The sequence below is a fragment of the Microcebus murinus genome, chromosome 16 (genome assembly GCF_040939455.1).
Source record: "Microcebus murinus isolate Inina chromosome 16, M.murinus_Inina_mat1.0, whole genome shotgun sequence".
In the NCBI taxonomy this organism is placed as follows: Eukaryota; Metazoa; Chordata; class Mammalia; order Primates; family Cheirogaleidae; genus Microcebus; species Microcebus murinus.
In genome coordinates, this window is record NC_134119.1 from 68,753,380 (window position 1) to 68,778,575 (window position 25,196).

Here is a 25,196-nt window from a genome sequence, read left to right on the forward strand (position 1 = left end):
AGAGCCGACAGCCCCTAAGTCCTGAGGTAGAACAGCCTTGGGACAGGGCAGTCCAGGCCCGGCAGCTGCTGCCCCGAGCAGGGCGGGCGCCCAGGCCACCACCAGGGGTGGCGGAGGTGACCGCCTGGGCAGGGGGCGTCCTTTCCTATCCAGCCGCACCCCAGGCGGCTCCCCAGGGGCCTCTGCCCCGAGTGCATCTCCTGGGGGCCACTAGTGCTGCACCCCCCACCCCCTATCTGGGTTCCAAGGACACCCAGGAGGTTTCTTCCAGCGGCCCCGTCTCTATCCTTTGCGGTTCCTTTTCCTCACAGCCCCTGTCACAGCCTCGCATGTGGCACCGCTGGAAGGGGGCTCAGGGTCCCCCAGCTCGGCGGCCGAGTGCAGGACGAGCGAGCCAGCGCCCCCTGCCGCCAGGTCCCCGGCTGGCGGCAGGTACAACCATGTCAGGTACCTGTACAGATGTGGTCCGGAGGGGAGTCGCACAAGGCGGGGACCCTGCAGGTCTGGGAGTGAGGCCATTGGAGGCCACGTCCCAGCTGAGACCTGAAGGGCCAGCGGCAGGTGTGCAGGCGGGAGGGCAGGCGGGCGGGGGACCTGTGTGGCAAAGGCCTGGGGCTGGGGAGCCCGGCTGGGCAACAGAGATGGAATGGGCCTCCTTCCGCCACCCCTGGCTGGGTGACAGGGAGGGCCGGTCAGCCCAGGGGTGAAGGACCCTCTGGGCAGACTGCAGGGGGAGGCGGGGCGGGAGGAGCTGGGCGAGGGTCTGGGGGTGGGGAGGAGGGGCCGAGGCCCTGGGGAAGGAGAGGAGGAAAGAATGAAAAGATAAAGCAAATTTGTAAAGTGGCAGGACTGGGGCGGTGTGGGAGGTGATGGAGAGGGAGGAGCCAGGCTCTTCTTATAGATCTGGGGTCAAACTCCCAAGGCGGGATGGGACTGCGGGCAGGGAGGCTGGCGGGAGGGGACGGGAAGGCGCCTGGCCACGGGTGTCCCCTGGCTCAAACTTCGTGGGTGGCGAGCCCCCTTCTCGTCACACCCATGGAACAGCAGGGGAGCAGGGGACAGGTGGCCTGCCTGGGTCCCACCCAGCACTCTCTGGCTCCCGCTGCGTCCTCTGCCAGACAAGGGTGCCGGCACCGTCCGCGGTGGCCCGGGGCCCTCACAGGGTGTGCCGGGCAAGGGTGAGGTGGGCCGCGCAGCCCGGCTGGCAGGTGGGAGGAGGAGACACCCGGCTCTAATCCCGTGGTGCTGCCAATTCCTGTTGAGAACTTGCTGTCACCACTTCCTCATCTGGGGAATGAACAGCAAATCCCGCGAGAGCGGGGGTTGGGGGGGGCAGCTGGGGTCCACGCGAGGGCTGGGGGAGGGGCGGCTGGGCTGGGGGAGGGGCGGCTGCCCACCGGCAGTAGGGAGCTACAGTGGACCTCGAACAGTGACTGCGCTCTCTACTTACACACGGATTTTCTTCCAACTCCGCCTCCCCTAGGCCAACCCATCTCTTCCTCCTCCTCCTCAGCCCACTCGCCATGAGGAGGAGGAGGATGAAGGCCTTCACAACGATCCACTTTCACATAATGAATAGTAAATGTATTTTCTCTTCCTTATGATTTTCTTTTCTTTTTTCTTTTTTTAGGAGACAGAGTCTTGCTCTGTTGCCCAGGCTAGAGTACAGTGGCTCCATCATAGCTCACTGCAGCCTCGAACTCTGGGCTCAAGCGATCCTCCTGCCTCAGCCTCCCAAAGTGTTGGGATTTACAAGCATGAGCCACTGGATCCAGCCTGATTTCCTTAATAACATTTTCTTTTCTCTAGCTTACTTTATTGTAAGAATACAGTACGTAATACGTGTAATATATAAAATATGTGTTAATTGATTATGTTATCAGTAAGGTTTCTGGTCAACGGTGGGCTGTTAGTAGTTAAGTTTTGGGGCAGTCAAAAGTGATACATAGATTTCTGACTGTACAAGGGGTTGGTGCCCCAACCTCCAAGTTGTTTAAGATTCAACCAGGCCGGGTGCGGTGGCTCACGCCTGTAATCCTAGCACTCTGGGAGGCCGAGGCAGGCGGATTGCTCGAGGTCAGGAGTTCAAAACCAGCCTGAGCGAGAGCGAGACCCCGTCTCTACTCTAAATAGAAAGAAATTAATTGGCCAACTAATATATATAGAAAAAATTAGCTGGGCATGGTGGCGCATGCCTGTAGTCCCAGCTACTTGGGAGGCTGAGGCAGGAGGATCGCTTGAGCCCAGGAGATTAAGGTTGCTGTGAGCTAGGCTGACGCCACGGCACTCACTCTAGCCTGGGCAGCAAAGCGAGGCTTTGTCTCAAAAAAAAAAAAAAAAGATTCAACTGAACTTCAATATTTTAATGCACCACTGTCCAACAGACAGAACTCTCTGCAACGATGGAAATGTTCTATCTGCGCTGTCCCATATTGCAGCCACCAGCCACATGTGGCGAGTGTCACTGAGGGGCTGGATTGTTTATTCAATTTAAGCGGATGTAAATGTCGATGGCCGCAGGCGGCTGTGGCTGCAGTGGCCACTGGATGAGATGGCGAGTCTAACCGCTGGCTCCCACTTGGAGCCACGCCTGCCCGAGTCCCCAGAGCTCTGCCCCTTCTGCCCCTTCGCCTGGCCTGGCTGCCTCACGGGGCTGGGACTCACGGGGAAGCCACGGAGGGCACAGCCAGAGAAGGGGACCATTACAGAGAGTGCGACACCCAAGAGCCTGGCTGGGGCAGCCTCTGCCCTACGAGGGCTGCCCCGTGCCGGGCCTGTGCCGAGGGAGCTCCGTGCATTAGCTTATCTAGTCCTCCCGGAGGCCCAAAGCGAGCAGGTGCAGCAGGAGGTCACAGCTGTACCCACGGATACCCAGACCCAGGCAGGCTCCGAAATAGAAACTGAACCTCCAGGCCACTTACATTCTTGTCTTTTGAGACACGGTCTTACTTTGTTGCCCAGGCTAGAGTGCAGTGATGCAATCATAGCTCACTGCAGCCTCACACTCCTGGGCTTAAGCGATCCTCCTGCCTCAGCCTCCTGAGGAGCTGGGACTACAGGTGTGCGCCACTGTGCCCAGCTAATTTTTAAAAATTTGTTTGTAGAGATGAGGTCTCGCTCTGTTGCCCAGGCTGGTCTCCAACTCCTGGCCTCAAATGATCCTCCCACCTTGGCCTCCCAAAGTGCGAGGATTACAGGCATGAGCCACTGTGCTTAGCCAAGGTCCCTAGACTCTTTGTGACTGGGTAGGACGACAGGATAGGGTGGCTTAACATTGCTGAATTGAACCTCCCCAGGAGAGAACTGGGACCTGGCCCAGTATTGGTGGTTTTTAAAGCGGTGCCCACTGCCAGGTCTGTGGGCAGGGAGGGGCGTGGTCCCTGCCAGCATAACTCTGGCCTCCCAGATGGGAAGGGCACTGCTGATAGATCAGTTTTCTATCCCAGGGTTGTGTATAACTATTTTGTGTCAAAAAAAAAAAAAGGGGTGTTGGGCCAGGCGCAGTGGCTCACGCCTGTAATCCTAGCACTCTGAGAGGCCGAGGTGGAAGGATCGTTTGAGCTCAGGAGTCCGAGACCAGCCTGAGCAAGAGCGAGACCCTGTCTCTACCCAAAATAGAAAAAAGTAGCCGGGCATGGTGGCGCATGCCTGTAGTCCCAGCTACTCGGGAGGCTGAGGCAGGAGGATCACTTGAACCCAGGTTGCTGTGAGCTAGGCTGATGCCACGGCACTCTAGCCCAGGCAACAGAGCAAGACTCTGTCTCAAAAATAAATAAATAAATAAAAAATAAATAAAAGGGATGGATATGTGAACCGAAGTGATATTTCTCAGACATTAATGTGTGTCCAAATCACCTGGAAATCTAGTTCAAAACAGATTCGGAGTCGGTGTACCTAGGGTGCATTTGTGACTGGGTAGGGGGACAGGATAGGGTGGCTGGGAAATGAGACATCCTCCGCCTACTTCCCAGGGGATGCTGGCCTCAGAGCACTCCGTGAGGAGCAAGGAGCTAAGTGCCCACCTCACCGCCCAGCTCTGTTCAGGGGTGTGGCTCAAGGGTGGGCCTTGGAATCATGCAGGCCTGGCTCTGAAGCTCAGCTACCACAATTTCTAGCCATGTAACCTTGCAAAGGGGGCTTCACCCCTGAGGGCCTCAGTTTGCTCATCTGTAAATGGGGAAGATCTGGCATCTGTGATGGGCTCAGCACAGTGCCCAGCACGTGGGAGAAATAAAATCATGTAGTGACTCCTCAATATCCTCAGACCATCCTTCTAAGAGGGAGGATGGAGAGGTGGAAAGAGTATTGGTGTCAGGCAAAACTGGGTTTAAACTGCGACTCGCCCCTCCAGGCTCTGTCTTGCAGTCTTCGAAGACGATGATCCCTAACGTGTCGCGGATTCATGGGGACCACGTACCGTGCTGGACACTTACATGACAGCGACATTAAAAGTCAGCATTTCTGGCCGGGCGCGGTGGCTCACGCCTGTAGTCCTAGCTCACTGGGAGGCCCAGGCGGGCGGATTGCTCGAGGTCAGGAGTTCAAAACCAGCCTGAGCAAGAGCGAGACCCCGTCTCAACTATAAATAGAAAGAAATTGGCCAACTAATATATGTAGAAAAAAATTAGCCGGGCATGGTGGCGCATGCCTGTAGTCCCAGCTACTCGGGAGGCTGAGGCAGGAGGATCACTTGAGCCCAGGAGTTTGAGGTTGCTGTGAGCTAGGCTGACGCCACGGCACTCACTCTAGCCTGGGCAACAAAGTGAGACTCTGTCTCAAAAAAATAAAAAAAATAAAAAGTTAGCATTTCTGCTCACTGGGTCGGAAGAACAAATCTCTTCCCCATCCTGCGACACACACAGCCCACCATCCCATGTGTAAATCCAGCATTTCTGGCTCGACCCAAACCACCCATTCGCCATGGAGTAGGGGACATAGGATCGCGTCCCAGCTCTTTGTCCTTCCTGCAGAAAGCCTCTGCACCCCACGCTGGTGAGGGTCAGTGTGGCTAAGTGCTTTCCTCTCCGGGGTTTTAAGGGCATCAACAAGATCCGGAGCCCAAGAGAGCCCTTGTCTTCTAGGAACCCCTATGTCTTTCTAAAAGTCTAACCTTCTACGGTCTATTGTCATTAACAACCTAATTACTGTTATCGACAATTCCAATTTCCACTTGGAGGCCGATGGACCAGCACGTTCTCCACTCTGGGGCTCAACGTCCCCCGCTGTGAAGCAGGGGTCTCAGCTGGGGGAGACAACCTGGAAGGGATACAAAGTCCCAACTCTGTCACTTCAGGCTGTGTAATCTTGGGCAAAGGACCTCGCCTCTTTGAGCCTCAGTTTCCCCACCTGTCAAACTGAGGATGATGATCCTGCCTCCCTTGCAGGGTGACCACAAATGGAACCAATCCACCTAAAGTGCTTATCGCGGAGCCCGGCTCATGGGAAACTCTCAATAAATGTTGAGTGCTATCATTGTTATCTCTGTAGTAGAGGGTTCTAGGCTATACGAGGGCCAGTCTCTTCTGCCTTTACTACCTGCGGTTGCCCCTCCGGAGCAGCTGTGGCCGGCACTGCTTTCTGATCTTTGTCACAACGCCTCAACAAGAGCTCTGGGGCCTGAGCTGGACTCTCAGGTGCATGTTCTGGGGAACAGAGCAGGTGCATGTTCTGGGGGACAGAGCTGAGACCGGAAGTGGCTGGGGCTGCGGACCCCAGCCCTGCCTCGCTCCCTTCTGCCTCCTCCCCCCCATCCTCACTCTCAGCAGCCCTGTGATGGCTTCGGCCTGCCCCCCGACCGCAGGGCCCCCACCGGCCCCTCTCGCAGCTTCTGATGCAGCCCCTGCACCTCCGCCTGCCATGACAACAGTTGCGCATGGGTTTCCAGGCAACAAGGGGCATCCTGCCACTCTTCTTACTCTCCTGCCACCCCCTGTCTGGCAGAGCCACCCCAGCCTCCGGGGCTGGGAAGGAAAGCGGAGGGAGGGTCCCTAAACTCAGAAATGAGGTCTTCTGCACCCTGTCAGAGAGGGACAAAGATGTGCTCTCTACAGCCCAGCAGGGCGGGCTGAGCACTGTCACCCCACGAGGGGAGCCCTGCCACCTGCACCCTGGTCTGGAGGTGAGACCTTGTGAGGACCCCCTCCTCCTGGGACAGAGCCCCACGCTTGCTGATAAGGACCACACCCCGTGTCCTCTGAGACAGCCCCAGCTCTCCACCTGCCCTGGGCCACATGTGCAGCCCAGCCCCCACTGCACCGGGAAAGCCACCCCTTGCCTATGGGCTGTGATCTGCCCACATGCTGGGGACGAGAGTGTGGGGTCTGCGGTTGGTGCTAGACAGCAGCCAGCGGAGAAGGACAGGCTGCGACATGGTGGCTTCATGCAACGATGACTCTGGAACGCTGTGAGGGGCTGACAATGTCAAAACAGACCCTGGCCCTGGGGGACTGGTGTGTGCTCTGTGCCCTGGTGGTCTTAAGAGCCACTTCTCCCAGACAAGGGACTCTTCCTGCTCTTGGCACAGGAGGGCACCATTTAGGTGGAAGGGTGGGGGCAGCCCAGTGGGGCTCAGAGTCAGGACAAACTGAAGGGGAGAGCGGTGGTGGTCAGGGATGGAGAGAGACACCCCAGCAAAGGACAGCAAGGGGGGAGAGTGGAGAGAGTGGCAGGGCATGGCGGGAGAGACAGGAGCGACAGCTGACTGGGACACACTGAACAGGTTAGAGCAGAGAGTGGGCACCTGAGCACAGCCCGTTGCTACTCAGGGGGAAGAATGTTTCAAAAGAAGCCAGTGATCTGGATTTCTATGTAAAATCGCTAATTAAAAAAAAAATGTTGGCAACAAATTAAACATGTTGGAAACGCAGTGGAAAATAGCCCTGGTGGCCCACGGGCTGCAGCACAGGCAGGCGGGAGGAGGCAGGGGGACAGACAGGCTGGCAGGGCAGCGGGACAGTGACACAGGAGGGGGGAAGAGAGGCACAGGCAGTGGTGGGGGGCAGAGACGGAAAGAGAGGCGGGTTTCCTAGCAGATGGGGCGGGAGGGAGAAAGGCCGATGAATGAGTCCACAGGACAGGGACGTGGGGGCTGGGGAGGGCGGAGGGTCAGTCCCAGCAATGAGAAGGTTCAGGCGACACCTAACCACAGCCAGGGAGAGCAGGAAGGGACACAGGGGGAGATGCTGGAGACAGCAACACCCTCCAGCAGGGGACACAAGTGACCTATAGGGGTGGGAGGAGAGGAGGCAGGGAGGTGGGGACCATGGCAGGGAAGCAGAGCGAGGTGCAGGGAGAGGCTGAGGATTCCGGCTTCCCCTCCCCTCCGCCCGAAGACCTGCCCCTCTAGGGACATGTCGGTGGCCCTCTGCCGCCTGACGTCTTCACCCTGCTGTCCTCCATGGCGGGGAGATCCCCAGGAGACCCCTGAGGCGGGAGGCATCCTCCCAGCTGTCTCTGAGTGGGGTTAAGGGCGACTGCTGGGGGCTGGGCCTCCCTCCTTGCGCTGGGCCCGGGTCTGACTGCGGGAGTCTATGCGGGCAGCGCAGGGCTGCATCTCCACGGCTCTGGGGCCACCTCTGCGCCTCTTGCTTTGTGTTTCTCCGTGAGCGCGAGGCCACGCGGCCGAGAGGCAGGCGACTGTGGGCGAGGACCCCTCTGCCTTTGTCCCTCCCTCCAGGTCTCCGTGGAGGAGGGACCGCGTGTCTCTGCGTGCACACGCCTGCGGGCCGGGGCTGCTCCTCCTCTCCTGGCCTGAGTTTGGGAGCCTCTGGGAGCCACGTCTGTAACTCGGCCTCTCTGATCCCACATCTGGGCCTCTGGCTGCCCGTGAATGACCGTGCATGCGTGTGTGTGCGTGTGTGTTTGTGTGCGTGCGTGCGTGTGTATTTGCAAGGCCATCGATGCCTACACACGCCTCTGTGTCTTCCTTGCACGCTCCCACTCTCCGTCTGTGACCGATTCGGGGTCCTTCTGAGAAGTTGGAAACTGCTGCTAATCCCCTCTGCACTGGTGGCTGAGTGCTCCCGGCTGAGTGCTCCCCTCAGGCAAGCCCCCCCAACCCCACTCTCCGGGTCTGTGGCTCCCTGTAGCTCTGCCTCAAGCAAGTCCCCAGCTCTCTCGGGGACGCCCCTGTGCGGGAATGGGGGTACCACCCATCTCCTGGCCCTCTTTGAGCTGGAGACGAAGTGAGTAACTCTGAGTGCGTCTATGGGGGGGCCCCCTCTCTCACTCGGCAGTCCCTCCCACCCTTCCCTGCCTGGTCCCTCCCGCCTTTCTGCCGCTCTGCTCTGTCCCTCCTTCCTGCGAGTGCATTCGGACAAGCAGGTGGCCAGGAGGAGGGGAGACCCGGGAGGAGGAGGAGGAAGGTGGGAAGGGGAAGAGGAGCTGGGAAACGGGTTCGAGGAGCGAGGCGACAGGAGATGCTACAGAACGGAGGTGCTGCCCCTGGCCGTGGGCCCGGGCCGGGGCGGGGCGGGGTGGGCAGTTTTCAGCGGGGAGAGGATGCTGCCCGGACCAGGAGGGAAGCCGGCTCCGGCGACTCCCAGCTGCCGCTGGAACCCGAGTTCCTGTCTGGCGGCTGCGCGGCCAGGACTTGGGATGTGAGGCGCATAGCAATGGGGCGCTGCGGAGGCTCGACTGCAGCTCCCAGCTGGAGAGGGGGGCAGGGAGGGGGCTGAGGGGCAGCCCTGAGCTCCCTCCCCCTCCCCCTTCCCAGCTGGGCTGTCCCCAGGGGAATTCCCCACCCGGGAGAAAGTCGCCTGGGGCTGCAGGGAGCAGGGCAGGGAGGAGGAGAGGTGCTGGGGTGGGGGAGAGAGGTGAAGGGTGCCCGGGAAGGAGATGGAGGTGGGGAGAGAAGGGGAAGGGGGAGGGCCAGAGGCCATTGTGGGCACTGGGGACTCAGAGCCCTGGAGGGAGACTGGCTGGGCCCCTGGCCAGAGAGGAGGAGGAACCCGCGGAAGCAGGGGCATGACAACCTGGGAGGAACCCTGAGAGCCTGGGCCTGGGGTCCCTGGAATTGATAGGCAGTTGGCACGAGAGGTGTCCCGGAAGGACGGTCCTCGGACTGGAGGGGTCTGAGATTGGGGGATCCTGTGGCTTGAGGAGACAGGGTTGGAGGGGTCTCTGAGTGAAGAAAGGTCATAGAAGAGGGTCCCAGAAGAGCTGGGTGTGAGGAGAACACCGCTGGGTGCTGGGGAGAATGGGGAGAGGCCGGGCCTGAGCAGGGACAGTGGCACCTAGGGAGGAGGGGGCAGAGGAGAGGAAAATTTGGGGTCTCCTGGAGAGAGGGTAAAGGGAAGGGATATCTTGGGGGGAGAAGGTCAGAGATGGGGGGCGAGAGGATCCTGGGGGGAAGGGAAAGTGCCTTAGAAGGTCCTAGAAGAGCATATGTTGGGGGAAAAGACAGCAAATGGCGGAGGGAGCCCCCAAGAGGGGAGGTCCCCAAGAGGGGAGAGCTAAGGAAGGTGGGAGAGGCGGGGGTCCTAGAGACACGTGCCCAGCGATAGAGGCCCTGAAGCAGAAAGGGGTCAGGGGAGGGGGTCTTGCGAAGAGGGAGGGGCAGGGGTCCGGGTTGCCCACCAGGAGGGCTTGGGGGACCCCAGAGGGAGAAAGCCTTAAGACTGGGGAGGGGGTTGTCTCACTCCCCAGTCACCCCCTCCGTCTTTCCCATTTTCACTTCCCAAACTCCCCGGTTCTCCCAGGTTGCCACGGCAACCGCTCCTGCCAGGCGCGGTCACCAAGGAAACCCCGTGCCCGCCTCTCCCCCCTCCCCTTCGCTGGCATGCCCCCCCACCCCAAGCAGCAGCGGTGTGGAGGGTGGGAGGGGCAATGGGGGGGAAGAACCCGGACTCCTGCCCGAGAAAGGGGGGCCCAGACCCGTGCCCAGCGAGACCCCCCCACCCTAAACCTCAGTCCTCAAGCCCACAGTCGGGTACGCAGCGACCGCCGCCGGACGTACACCCCCAGCAACACCCGTCTTCGGGCAGAGACGACCCCCCCAATACAGAACTCACCCGGCCCCAGAACCCCCACCCGACCGCCTCCCCCACCGGCTTCGGCTCCCCACCAGGCCCCGCCCACTGTCCTCTGCCGTCCCCCCACCATCCCAGAGGAGGCCTGAGACCACTGTCCCCCAATTAGAGAATGCCCCCCATGCCCCCCGCGGTTCCGCCTCCGGCCCCCCGCCCCCGCCCGGTGTCCCTCAGAGGCTACTCACAGCGAGGAAAGGGGCTCCTTCCGGGGGGCAGCATGCCCGGCCCGCGGGGGGAGGACCCCCCCAATGAGGCACGCGAATGTGGGGTGCAAGGCCCGCTGCGGGGAGGCGCGGGGGGCGGGGCTGCGGCCGGGCCCGAGTCTCTCGTGTTCTCCCCCCTCCCCGGCACCGGGATGGGGAGGGGGCTTCCGCAGCGGCGGCGGCGGGGGTGGGGGGGCCGCTCTGCCTCCTCGCCCGCTCGCCCGCCTGCCGCCGGCCCGGCGCCCGCCTTCCTTCTTGCCTTCCTTTCTTTCCTTCTTTCTTTCCTAGCTTCCTTCCTTCCAGCCTTCCTTCCTTCCTTCCTCCCTCCTCGGGCCCGCCGGCGCCGCTCTCCCCCCACCCCACCCCCCCCCAGGCCCCGGCCCCGGCCCCGGCCCCCGCCTCGGACGGTGCGGCAGCGACCGCGAGCAGCCGAGAGCGGCGGAGACGGGAGCGGAATACTGATGACGGCGGGGCGCGCGGGAGGGAGGGCGCGGGGGGAGGGCGCGAGGGGGAGAGACGCCCGGGAAGGAGGGGGAGGGGGAGGGGAGGAGGGAGGGCAGAGAGGAGGGAGGCAGGGAGGGAAGAGGGGAAAGAAGGGCGAGGAGGGGTGAGGAGGGAAAGGGAGGAGGGAGGAGAGGGGGAAGAAGGAAGAGGGAGAGCGGAGAGGAAGGGTGCAGGGGGTGGAGAGGCGAGGAGGAGGGAGGAAAGGGAAAGGGAGGAAAGAAGAGGGAAGGAGAAGAAAGGAAGGAAGGAAGAGAGAAGAGGGTGGAGGAAGAGGAGGAGGGAGAAGGGAGGAAAGAAGGGAGGGAGAAAGGGAGAGAGGAGGGAAGAGATGGGGAGAGAGAGGGGCGTGTGCAGGGGGAGGAGGAGCTCCCAGTACACCTCTGGGAGACCGGGTGGAATGAATGGGGCAGTGAGGAGAGGGAAGGGGTGGGGAGGGAGGAGGGGAAGAGGTGCAGGAGCCAGGGAGAGTGGGCAGAGCAGAGGAGAGGCGGGAGGAGTGGAGGGAAAGGGCTGGGGGGCAGTGGGCAGGGACGGGCCCCAGGGCTGGGAAGTGAGGGAGAGAGCAGGGAGGGGAGGAGGGAGAGGCTTGGGAGGGAGGGAAGGGGCAGAGGGTGGAGGGAGAAGGGTGGGTGGTGGGTGCTGTCAGGGATAGCTGACCTGGCAGGACAAAGGAGAGGGCAGGTAGGAAGAAGCAGGACAGAGATGAGAGGAGGGAGCAGGTGGAGGGTGGGGAGGAGACATCTCCAGGAGGGGCGAGTAGAGGCCCAAGGTAGGGGTGGTGAGAGCCAGGCAGGCGGGCAGGGCTGGTGGAGGGGCAGAGGGCCTTTCTCGCCCCCCACCTGTGCCCACTTCACCGGTACCTGTGATGGGGAGGAGGGTGGTCTCCAGGCCCATTTCCTAGACGGGGCCGCTGAGGCTGTCAGCAGCGGAGCAAGGGTGGGTGCAGATGCCCTGTCCTGGGCTCTGGCCGGGGGAGCTGGAGGAGAGGTTGGGACCTGGCTTGCAGGGAGGTGCCTGGGAGGGACAGGGCCCCACACCCTCCGCTTCCCACGTTCTGTCACCTCCCCAGGTGCTGGGGACACATTTAGAGCTGTGAAGCTGGAGCTGCACCTTGCGGGGCGCAGGGAGGGGGGAAGGAGGATGCGGAGGCTTCAGAGAGGTCACTGTGACCCCCCTGCTTCCCCCTCCCCTCCCCCTGTCTGCCACCTCCAAAGCTCAGGCACCAAGGAAGGGGGACATGGGGGACTCGGAGTGACCCAGAAAGGGGCTGCGAGGAGGCACCTCTGTCCAGGGCACTGAATGTCCTTCCAGGTGTTACAGTTAGGGCAGAAATGTCACCCCTTCTTAGCACCAAAAGTCTGACTGCTAACTCAGGACACGGAGGAGGGAGAAGATAAAGTAAGACAGGGGTCTCAGTGCTAGGGCCCCAGAGAGACTGACTGAGCCTCTTCACTCTTCTCCTCGAGTGAGCCCCAAGGAGGGGAACGGTGGCCAGACAGACCAGACAGACGTCTGCAATGAACCAGAGCCGGAGCCCGACCAGAGTTCAGAAGGGAAGCAAGGTCGCAGATGGGCGTGTGAGTGGCAGCTGGGGGCGGGTGCTGGCTGGTGGCGCCCGGGAGCTGCTCAGAGGGCCACTGAGAACTGGAGGGCAGGCGAGGTGACAGGTGGTATTGGGGAGCTTTGGGCTGTGTGACCCCCGGGGCCCAGGATCATTGCAGACACAAGCAAAATAGTAATGACATGGCAGCCAGTGGCTCCTCTTGCCTGCTGGGGACCAGGTACTGTGGAGCATGACATCCATTCCTTGCCACCACTCCCTGCGGCCTCCTAGGGATGTGGGTGACAGTGGAGGGCCCTGCTGTGCCCAGCATTAACCCTTTTGTTGCAAGAAGGTCTCAGGTGAGAGGCCAAGGTGGGCTGTCAGAGAAGGAGGGAAGTATTCCACTACTTTAACAACCAATGAGCCACCATGGTCCACCTGGTCTAAATCTCAGCCCTGCCTGCAAGGTGTGACAGTCCCCGTCTTGCTGAAGGTTGATTTGCCATCAACCCCCAGTGTCCACTAAGGACTGTTCAGAGTCCTGAGACGCAGCTGGGGGGCAGGACTGGGCGAGTCCCTGACCCTGTGTGTGGCTCACCCTCTAGGGACGAGGGTAACTTGAGGACCTGTTTCAAGAGCAGTACAAGCTAGGAAGAAAATAAGAAGGCATTTAGGAAGGAGAGAGGCCGGTGGGAGGCAGGAGGGCTGACTTGAGGTGATCAGGGAAGGCCTCCTGGAGGTGGTGGCTTTTGTACATAAACAGTGAGAAGGAGGCAGCCTCCTGGAGCACTCAGGGGGGAGCACCTAGGCAGAGGTCTCCAGATGGCAGCACGGGGGGCCTGTTTGAGAGCTGGAAACAAGATAGATGAGGCAGAAAGATAGCAAGAGAAGCAGCGTGGGAAAAGATGAGGACAGAGCCCCAGATCTAGCTCAAACCCAAACCCAAACCTCCGATGCCATCCCCTGTCCCCTAATCTCCACCCTAGCGCTTACCTCAAACCTCCAACTCAAGTGACAGTCCTGAGCAGCTGCACCCTGGTCCCCACTTTGCATTCCCGTTTTCAGCTCTGATTGGGGTCTGTGACACTCCGGGGACTGTGTTAGGAAGAGAGGGTGGCAGTGACCCGCCATAGTCATGGTTTGGAGGAATTTTCACTGTTCCAAATGGAAACTGTACGTTTCCTTTTGGATGAAGTTTCAGAGGTTAACTTGAAAATCAAATTTCTCTGTATCTGGCTGTTAAAAAAAAAATCTTATCCACTGAGTGTGTTCACTGCTTACCTCAACCTGATCAGAAGTTTTCTTTTTTTTTTTTTAATTTTTTAATTTTTTAATTTTTTTTGAGACAGAGTCTTGCTCTGTTGCCCGGGCTAGAGTGCTGTGGGGTCAGCCTAGCTCACAGCAACCTCAAACTCCTGGGCTCAAGTGATCCTCCTGCCTCAGCCTCCCGAGTAGCTGGGACTACAGGCATGCGCCACCACGCCCGGCTAATTTTTTCTATATATTTTTAGTTGGCCAATTAATTTCTTTCTATTTTTAGTAGAGACACGGTCTCTCTCTTGCTTAGGCTGGTTTCAAACTCCTGACCTTGAGTGATCCTCCCACCTCGGCCTCCCAGAGTGCTAGGATTACTGGCGTTTGCCATCACGCCTGCCTGATCAGAAGTTCTGATTGGCAGTTAGGTATATCTTTGATAAATAAAATATGGAGAAATGAATGAACTTAATGTAGTTTGCTCAGAAAAATCTCTCAAAGTGGGACTGCTGGGGGACAATGACAAAAGGGACCCCTGCCCACCCAGTGTGCATATTTTGTTGCTGACCTTCACCTCGTGCTATGGTCTGAATGTGTCCCCCAAATTCACATGTTGGAACTTAATCCCCAGTGCCGTGGTGTTAAGAGGTGGACCCTTTATGAAGTGAGTAAGTCATGAGAGCAGCTGCCCTCTTGCATGGGACCAGTGACTTTATAAAAGAGGCTCTTCGCTCCTTCCGCCATGTGAGGCCACTCTGCTGGGACCTTGAGCTTGGACTTGCAAGCCTTCCGAACGGTGAGAAATAAATCCCTATTTTTTTTTTTTTTTTTTTTGAGACAGAGTGTCGCTTTGTTGCCCAGGCTAGAGTGAGTGCCGTGGCGTCAGCCTCGCTCACAGCAACCTCAAACTCCTGGGCTCAAGGGATCCTCCTGCCTCAGCCTCGCTAGTAGCTGGGACTATGGGCATGCACCACCATGCCCAGCTAATTTCTTCCATATATATATATATATATATTTTTTTTTTGAGACAGAGTCTTGCTTGTTGCCCAGGCTAGAGTGAGTGCCGTGGCGTCAGCCTAGCTCACAGCAACCTCAAACTCCTGGGCTCAAGTTATCCTTCTGCCTCAGTCTCCCGAGTAGCTGGGACTACAGGCATGTGCCACCATGCCCGGCTAGTATATATATATATATATATATATATTAGTTGGCCAATTAATTTCTTTCTATTTATAGTAGAGACGGGGTCTCACTCTTGCTCAGGCTGGTTTCGAACTCCTGACCTCGAGCAATCCGCCCACCTCGGCCTCCCATAGTGCTAGGATTACAGGCATGAGCCACCGCGCCCGGCCGTCTTCCATATATTTTTAGTTGGCCAATTAATTTCTTTCTCTATTTATGGTAGAGACATGGTCTCACTCTTGCTCAGGCTGGTTTTGAACTCCTGAGCTTGAGCAATTCGCCCGCCTTGGCCTCCCAGAGTGCTGGGATTACAGGCGTGAGCCACCGCGCCCGGCCTCCTATTTTTTTATAAGTTACCCAGTCTGAGGTATTTTGCTATAGCAGCCCGAATGGCTTAGGACACTGTGCTTCCAATCCAAAGCCCACCTGCCTATTAGGAGAGACAGGTGACCACTAGAAAAAGGACACAGTGTTGGATGCTCAATTTTCCCAGCAGGGTAATTCCCCTGTTGCTTGCCCGTCAGGTTTCTAGAACATCTGGATTTGTCCTGAGTCAGCGTGACAGACTGTATTTCCTGAAAATGGCTGCAATAATATCCCTCATCCTATACACTCCTTTTTTTTTTTTTTTTTTTTTTTGAGACAGGGTCTCACTCTATTGCCTGGGGTAGAGTGCAGTGGCATCATCATAGCTCACTGCAGTGTCAAATGCCTGGGCTCAGGCGATCCTCCTGCTTTAGCCTCCTAAGTAGCTGGGAATACAGGCGCGTGCCACCATGCTCGGCTAATTTTTGAATTTTTTTGTAGAGACAGGGTCTGGCTATGTTGATCAGGCTCGTCTTGAACTCCTGGCCTCAAGCGATCCTCCCGCCTCGGCCTCCCAAAGTGCTGGGATGGCAGGCGTGAGCCACCACGCCTGCCCCCACACACTCTTCTTACAATATACTCCTGTGCACTTGCCTTGAAACTGGGAGGGCTTTTGTGACTTTTTCAACCAATGGCCTGTGGCTTCCAAGGCTTTAGATCATAAAAGAGATGCAGATTCTGTTTTATTTATTTTACTGGAATATTTGCACTCTAGCCTTTGGCTGCTATAGGAGCCGACTGACTGCCCTGAGGCTGCCAAGCTGGGAGGAAGCTCAGACTACCCCACATGCAGAGACCACACAGAGAGACCAGAGACTCCCTGGGGAGAGAAATCCTGGCCAGCACATAGCTCTCCTCTGCTGCAACCCTAGCTACTGTCTCAGTGCATCCTCTTTAGACAAGAGCCAAAACCGCCCCACTGAGCCCTTCCCAAGTTCTTGACTCACAGCAACCTTAGGAGATAATAAAATGACTTTGTTGTTTCAAGCCACTAAGTATTGGGGGGTGATCTGTCGCACAGCCGTGGATAACTGCAATAGTCAGAACACTAGCACTCAAGTTCTTTACCAGATAAGACACTCTCAGACCCTCAGCTTCCATCAGTGGTTGAAAGTTTGCCGAAATAAACATGTGTCCCTTCCCTGGTCTTTGTTTCTAGATGTTCTTGCCCACGAGAAGGAACCAGACTCCTCGGAAAAATGGCTACTTCCAGGTTTGTGCAAGAACAAACATAAAATAAGCCAAAAAGGCAAGGAAGTGTTCAAAATGAATGAGGTCATGTCAAAAGAACACAGGAGTCAGCCCGAAGGGCTCCTGCTAGCCAAAGTTGGGACAATTTGAGCATCCAAGGGAATGACTGTAGTGAACGGTAACACGTTTTGTCTGTGCGTGTGACATGTATGTGTGTGTGTATATACATCATTAAGGGACATGATAGACATAATGATATATACATATGATACAAAGATATTGTATGTAATTGTTGTACATAGCAAGAGTAAAAGTAAAAATTAATATATTTAATTATTTAAGAAAAAAAAAAACAAAGATAATCAGCATTTGGAACCCCCAGATTCATTCCTGCAATGATCACAGGTTACTCACATGTTGCTAAAGTCTTACCCTATAGATTACTCACTAATTATAAGGGGGAAAACATACCTTTATATTGAAGTGAGAGAGTGGTTGGTCACTGTCTTAACAAAGTGACAAAACTTGACTTCAGGAATCATGGGACAGCCTGACATTGGATGCCTCTTGATGTGATGCGGTGTAAAGAACACAGCGTCTCTTATGACGTTTTCTTGCCAATAATGTTTAAATTGAGCTATTGAAGGCTCAAGACCCCCTGATTCCCAAACTGCCTGCCGAGACACCCTGGGGGAACCCCTAGAAATTTACAGCGGGTCACAACAGTGCTGTGCTGGTGAATGTTTAACAACCAGCTCTCCGGAGAAAGTTGTCCCTGAATGCTATGACACCCGCATTCAGTGGAGAAGAGAGTCACTGTTCTTCCTTCTTGGAAAGCCAGTAGACAGCACCCAACCGGGTGTGGGATATTTACATTTTTAAAGTGAAACACAGTGATACTTGATAGCTATCAGATACCATATAATCGACTGGCTCAGCATAGTTCACAATTTCAACACCAGATCGTGCTCCATTTGGGGGGGTGATATCATCTTTGTGAAGCTGGGGGTTTTGGCAGTTCTGTGATTAAAAGCAAGCACCGCCCATTTGCGGAACAGGAAATGAGGGTGGTGGCGTCCAATCTGATTTTGGAGATTCAGAGGCTATACAGTGCCCAGCCGGTGCACGAACCCCATCAGTGAGTAATCAGTGTCATTTAAGAATGAAATAAGGCCGGGCGAGGTGACTCACGCCTGTAATCCTAGCACCCTGGGAGGCCGAGGTGGGCGGATTGCTCAAGGTCAGGAGTTCAAAACCAGCCTGAGCAAGAGCGAGACCCCGTCTCTACTATAAATAGAAAGAAATTAATTGGCCAGCTAACATATATATAGAAAAAATTAGCCAAGCATGGTGGCGCATGCCTGTAGTCCCAGCTACTCGGGAGGCTGAGGCAGCAGGATTGCTTGAGCCCGGGAGATTGAGGTTGCTGTGAGCTAGGCTGACGCCATGGCACTCACTCTAGCCTGGGCAACAAAGCGGGACTCTGTCTCAAAAAAATAAAAAAAGAAAAAGAAAAAGAATTAAATAAAATATTTTTTCTTTCAACTTAAAGTGCATTGCTTTTTCAATGGGTGCTACGTTGTTAGGATGGAATACTTCTTAGGTTGTGTGGACCTAACTGCTTAATAACTGGAGCCATCGAGTATTCCTTTTGGCCTAGGGACACCATGAAAGAAGGACTGAGCCACTGAAGCCACTGTGAACTGCAGAGCTGGGGAACCTCTGCACTGGACCCAACTTCCACCCACGGGAACCAGGATGCAGAAACAAAGTAAAAGACACCATGAAGAAACAACCAGAACAATCTAGAATGTGGGCCATTCTAGGGGACAAAAAGCCTGGGCTCTTCAAAAGTCAAGATGATGAGGAAGGAAAAGAGAAGGTGGGATAAGAGCTCTACAAGAAGTGCATAAAAAAAGATAAATAAAGTTGGAGTGGTCACTCTAGATTAAAAGAGATTAAGGCGATACAACAACCACGTGCAATGCCTGAGCCTTGCTTGGGTCCTGATTTGGAACATTTTTTAAAAAGTCCTAAAGACCTAAAAAAAAAATCGTGCTAACGATGATCTCTGGATAATCAGGATAATAGGAATTTGGACTTGATCTGAGAAGCATGAGGGAATTCATGTTAACTTTCTTAACTTTCTTAGGTGTGATGTGATATCATCTTGTGGATATGCAGGAGAACTTTCTTGTTCTTAGGAGGGTCACGCTGAAGTGCTCACGCCTGCAACTCCCTTTCAAATCGTTTGGCATTTGAAATATTAACGATGATTGGATCTAAAGGGGTGGGGGTACATGGATGCTCATTAAGATTTTTTTCAACTTTATGTAGATTTAGCATTTTTCATAAAAAATATGGGGGGATCAGCTGAGAGAAGTGACAATTAAGCCAGGCTGTCGTTTGCAATGAGCCCCACCCCCTCCTGCACAAACCTTTCTCCCTCTCCACATCGGTGGTTTAAGACTGCCCTTTAGAACTTGGCATCCAATGGGAAAAACAAAAAAGAAAAATGAAAAAAATAAAGAACAAAAATAAATAAATAAATAAAAAGACTGCCCTAGTACCTCCCCTCTTAAAAAAATAACCGCCCCAGCAATCCCTCCCTCCTGTGACCTGTCTCCCTGCAGCCACCAGCCCATTCTCCTCTTCTCAGCAGCACTTTGGAAAGACTCACTCTTTTTTTTTTTTTTTTTTTGATACAGAGTCCTGCTTTGTCGCCCAGGCTAGAGTGAGTGCCCTGTGGCGTCAGCCTAGCTCACAGCAACCTCAAACTCCTGGGCTCAAGCGATCATTCTGCCTCAGCCTCCCGAGTAGCTGGGACTACAGGCATGCACCACCATGCCCGGCTAATTTTTTTTTTTTCTATGTATTTTTAGTTGGCCAATTAATTTCTTTCTATTTATAGTAGAGACGGGGTCTCGCTCTTGCTCAGGCTGGTTTCGAACTCCTGACCTGGAGCAATCCGCCCGCTTCGGCCTCCCAGAGTGCTGGAGAGACTCACTCTTTTCTTCTTCGTGTCCTCTTCTCTCTTCAAACACCGGCTGGGCTTGGGTCTCCTCCGCCCCTCTAAGCTGTCCCCGTCAAGGCCACCTGTGACCTCCGTACTGCAAATTCAGCAGCCACTGCCCCGTCCTCATCCCACTCTTCCCTTAGCACCACTCGACACGCTGCCTCCTCGAACCATTTCTTGTCTGGGCTTCGGTGACGCTGAACCCTCCCTGATGGTCACCCATAATGGAGTGACCTTGACCCCACCCCCCAGGCAGCTGAGTCTTCCCAGGCTCCGTTGTGGGTCTCTCCTCCTTCTCTTGGCCCCAGAGTATGCTAGGAGAAGCCACCGGGCCCAAACCCTCGCTCTGCTCTGCCCGGTGTCCCGAGATGATCTCACGGGTCCTGTGGTTTCCCACCCAGGCAGCTGGTGACCCCCCAGCATGGATCTCCAGCCACGACCTGTACCCTGAGCCCTACCTGCAGGTGTCCAGGTGGCTGCTCAACATCTGCAGAGACAGCTCCAGCTCCCACCCTGTGGCCCACATGCACCTGTGTCACTTCCAGTCCTCCCGATTGCAATAAACGGCCCTACTATCCACTCAGTGGTTGAGGAAGGGATGTGGAAATTATTCTCAATGGCGCTCTTTTCCTCACCCTTCGTAGCCAATCATCATCCAGTCCTGCGGCTCTACCTCTAAAATACATTTCAAACAGTCCCTTTCTCTCCATCCCTTCTGCCACCATGGTAGCAAAAGCCACCATCTCTTCAGACAACTAACTGACTTGTTTGGAAAAAAAAAAAAAAAAAAAAGCCACCATCTCCCGGCCGGGCGCGGTGGCTCACACCTATAATCCTAGCACTCTGGGAGGCTGAGGCGGGAGGTTCGCTCGAGGTCAGGAGTTTGAGACCAGCCTGAGCAAGAGCAAGACCCCGTCTCTACTATAAATAGAAAGAAATTAATTGGCCAACTAAAAATATGTAGAAAAAATTAGCCGGGCATGGTGGCGCATGCCTGTAGTCCCAGCTACTCGGGAGGCTGAGGAAGGAGGATCGCTTGAGCCCAGGGGTTTGAGGTTGCTGTGAGCTAGGCTGACGTCATGGCACTCTAGCTGGGCAACAGAGTGAGACTCTGTCTCAACAAAAAAGCCACCATCCTGTCTCCCGTGGCTGATGCAAGGTCTCTCCCTGGCCTTATTGCTTCCACTCTTACCTCCCTGCAGCCCACCCCCCACACAGCAACCAGAGTGAGCTTGTTGAAAAGCAGATCAGATCACATTAGCTCCCGACTTAAAACACTCTGAGGACTTCCCACCAGACTTGGAGTTAAAGCCACACTCCTCACTGGGGCCCCTAAGGCCCTGCGTAGCCTGGTCCCTGATACCGTGGCACCCTCATCTCCTGCCTCTCTCCCCTCCACTCACTATGCTCCGGCTTCTTCCACGGCAGTGAGCTCACTCCTGCCCCAGGGCCTTTGCACTAGCTACTCCCTGCCTGGAATGCTCATCAGCCTCATGTGCTGCCTCCCTCTTGTTTTCAGGTTTCAGTTCGAATATCACCTCCTCAAAGGGGCTTTCCGTGCCCGACTTACTTAAAGGCACCCTCCTCCCTGCTCCTAGTCACTGTCTATAGCACTACGGTGCTCTGTTTTCTTCATAGCACTCATTGATAACTGAAATTTTCCTATTTGCTTGTTTTCCTACCACTCACTGACAGTCTTCACTGGCTAGACGGCAGACGCCACGGGAACAAAGAGCTGGTCTATTCTCAGTGATTACTACATTCCCAGCGTCTAGAAAATGCCAGGCAAATCGCGCATTTTCATTAAATTTGTTGTTAATATAATACACGATCCATCCAGTCTTCTATGCACTTTAAATACGCTTCTTGAAACAGATTCATTCCTCAACATAACAAAACAGTAATTGTTTTCGTTGGTCTATTCTGCATTAGATGAGTTATCTACAATCCTCCCGACAGGCCTGTAAGGAAGGTGCTCTGACAGAGAAGACTCAAGTTCAAAGAGGTGACTAGGCCAGGCCCGGTGGCTCCCGCCTGTAACCCTAGCACTCTGGGAGGCCGAGGAGGGAGGATCATCTGAGCTCAGGAGTTCCAGACCAGCCTGAGCAAGAGTGAGACCCCGTGTCTGCTGAAACATAGGAAAATTAGGTCGGCATCGTGGTGTGCGACTGTAGTCCCAGCTACTTGGGAGGCTGAGGCAGGAGGATCGCTTGAGCCCAGGAGTTTGAGGTTGCTGTGAGCTAGGCTGACACCACGGCACTCTATCCCGGGCCACAGAGCAAGACACGCGACCACATGGTAAGGCAGTATTAGGGTTTGGATTCCAAACCTGCTCTGTTTGACTCCAAAGTCCATGCTCTTTCTACTCTGCTATACTGTTTGGGACAAAATTGAATCTCAAAGTTTTTTCAGTTACAAGAGTAACATATTGGGAACTCCTGCTTATGGCCCTCGATAGAGTGACCGGCACCAGAGATGCCCTCCTTCGACAAACTATAAAAGTGGACAAAGTACAGGAGGCCGCTGTTTGCAGCCGTTGAACCACAGGGAGAGGACTGTGACCCTTGAGAGAGGGGAAATGCCAAGGCGAGGCCACCCCGTATTGCCCAGGCTCCTGCCCAGAGCGGGACACTGTCCCTGTTACAGCCGAGGGGCAGGGTTGGGGACTCCGGAGGCCGGGATCAGCAGGACAGGATGGTGGAGGAGGGGGACCTCAGGAGGTAGGCACCCTATAGTCTGAATAGGGCTTGCCCACCAGTCTTTGTCGGGGGACTGGATTGTGTCTGCAGAGGGCAAGACTCCATGAGGCTGTAGGCAGCGGTCCCCAACCTTTGTGGCACCAGGGACGGTTTTATGGAAGACAATTTTTCCATGAGCTGAGGGTGGGGGTTGGGGCGGGGGTGCGGAGCACAGGTAGTGAGGTGTGCGTGGCCCCTTTCCTAACAAGCCACAGTCTAGTACCCGGCCTCCGCCAGGGGGGTGGGGACCGCAGGCTACAGGGATGAGAGCCGAAGAGAATTAAAAAAAAAAAAAAAAAAAAAAAAAAAAGAGGTCAGCAGTGCCAGGAGGAAGAAGTTGAGGTCCCAGCCCAGCCAGGACGTCACTAAGCTCCCGGGCATTCCATGGAAAATCCAGCAAGGCCATGCTTCCGGCCTAAGGCACGTACCCTGCGGGACTACTTCCTAGGACTAAGAAGAGAACTGAAATAGACATATCCTAATGATGAATGAAAACCAAGTCTTAGAGGATCCACACTATCTCCCAGTAACTGTCTTTGAGAACAAACCCAACGCTGTTTTGAGGAAGACAGCATAATCCGGTCCCATACTACACACCGTCCACAACATTCAACATACACTCCAAAAGCACTAAACCTGCAAGAAACAGAGAAATGTGTCCCAAAACAAAGACAAAAAATGCAGTCAATGGAAACAGACCTCAAGTTAACCCAGATGTTGGATTTGAGAGACATGAACTTTAAATAGCCATTATACATATGTTTAAGGACTTAATGGAAAACATGGCATCATGAGTGAAAGTTGAAAAAATCTCAGCAGAGATAGAGAAACTATAAAAAGAATCAAAGGGAAATTGTAGACCTTACGCAAACTCAGAAAATAGAGGAGGAAGAAACATTTCCAAAATCATTTTACAAGGCAGCATAATCCTGACACCAAACCTGACATTACAAGAAAAGAAAATTATAGACCAGTATCCTATCCCTCATGATCACAGATGGAAAAGTCTTTACTAAAATATTAGAAAATCAAAATAGTAATATATGAAAAGGTTAGTACATCATAAGCAAGTGGGATTTAGAGCAGGAAAGTGAGATTTGTTTAACATTCAAAAAGCAGTGAATGTGGCCGGGTGTGGTGGCTCATGCCTGTAATCCCCACACTTTGGGAGGCTGAGGCAAGAGGATTGCTTGAGCCCAAAAGTTTGAGACCAGCCTGAGCAACACAGCAAGACCTCCCCCCTACGAAAAGTAGAATAATTAGCCAGGCCTGGTGGCTAGTGCTTGCTGTCCCAGGTACTTAGGAAGCTGAGGCAGGAGGATCACTTGAGCCCAGGAATTTGAGGTTGCAGTGAGCTATGATGACGCCACTGCACTCTAGCCTGGGCAACAGAGTGAAACTCTGTCTCCAAAACAACAACAGTGAATGTGATTCAGCACATAACACAATAAAGGAAAAAAAGTTATACCATTATTTCAATAGACAACAGAAAAAAAGTAAAACTGTCTTTATTCACAGACATATATGTATGTAGAAAACCCTAAGGAATTTACAAAACAAGTTCTGAAACAAATATGTGAATTTAGCAATGTTGCAAGCTAAGAGGTCAATATAAAATTTTTTAATCATATTTTTATACCATAGAGCAAAACGAAACTTTAAAATTCCACTTAAAATAGCATCAGACATATATATGCACAGGACTAACTTCGACAAAAGATGTGTAAGACTTCTTTACTGAATATTATACAACATTGCTGAGAGAATAAGTAGGAAGAAATTTGTTCATGAATTGGAAGACTCAATATTGTTCAGATGTCATTTCTCTCCAAATGGATCTGTACGTTCAATGCAACGCCAATCAGGATCCCAACAGGCTTTTTGTAGAAATTGATAAGTTCAACCTAAAATTTATGTGGAAATGTAAATGATCTTGAACAGCCAAAACAATCTTGAAAAACAAAAACAAAGTTGCAGCACTCCAACTATCTGATTTCAAACTTACCATAAAGCTGCAGTAATCAAGACAGTGTGGTTTTGGCAAAAGACGAGATAATTAAAAACAGAATAGAGAGTCATTTTACAGAGACTCAGATTTATAATCAAATGATTTTTGGCAAAGGAGTCAAAGCAATGTATTGGAGGGAAAGGAAAGCCTAGAACACGCAGATAAATGTATGGAAAGTAATTAACTTCAACCCCTGCCTGATACCCTACACAAGAATTAATTAAAAATGGATTGTGGACCTAAATAGAAAAGCTAAAACTATGAAGCATCGGGAAGAAAATATGGGAAAATACTTTTGCAACCTTGAGAGAGATAAAGATTTCTCCAACAGGACATAGAAAGTAATAACCATAAAAATTAGACTTAATCAAATTTAAAACTTTAGCTTATCACAAAACACCATTAAGTAAATGAAAAGGCAGGCTACAGATCTGGAGATAATATTTACAATACATATATATGATAAAGGAATGAATCCTGAGTATATAAAGAACTTCACTCACCCCTGTAATCCTAGCACTCTGGGAGGCCAAGGTGGGAGTGTCGCTTGAGGTCAGGAGTTCGATACTAGCCTAAGCAAGAGCGAGACCCCATCTCTACTAAAAATAGAAAGAAATTAGTCAAACAACTAAAAATATATAGAAAAAAATAGCCGGGCATGATGGCGCATGCCTGTAGTCCCAGCTACTTGAGAGGCTGAGGCAGAAGGATCGTTTGAGCCCAGGAGTTTGAGGTTGCTGTGAGCTAGGATGACGCCATGGCACTCTAGCCCGGGCAACAGAGTGAGACTCTGTCTCAGAAAAAAAAAAGAGAACTTCAATAATAAAAGATGAACAAACCAATTGAAATAAGGGCAAAATACTAGAACAGACATTTAACAAAGGAAAATATACGATTGGCCAATAAGCACATGAAAAAATAACATCATTAGCCGTCAGTGAAATGCAAATGAAGTAGCATAATAAAATGTCATTTTACATTAGCTAGAATGGCTAAAATTAAAAAGATGGACCACACCAAACATCAGGGAGAACGTGGAACAACCAGGATGCCCATGTATTGCTGGTGGTGTTGTAAAATGATAGAGTCACTTTGGAAAATAGTTTGGTGGTTTCTCTTATCCAAGAAAAATGAAAACAGGTATGCACAAAACATACCAGAACATT

The 25,196-nt window shown here is 53.8% G+C and overlaps 1 protein-coding gene across 1 annotated transcript in view; it reads right to left on the reverse strand.

The window, feature by feature from the left end:
• Positions 1 to 10,691, reverse strand: part of LRRC4B (leucine rich repeat containing 4B) — a 41,213-nt gene extending 30,522 nt beyond the window's left edge. Inside the window, exon 1 of the mRNA XM_012754156.3 lies at positions 10,214 to 10,691. The gene's annotated coding sequence lies outside the window, so the exon portion shown is untranslated. The remainder of the gene's footprint in view (positions 1 to 10,213) is intronic.
• Between the last annotated feature and the right edge of the window lie 14,505 nt (positions 10,692 to 25,196).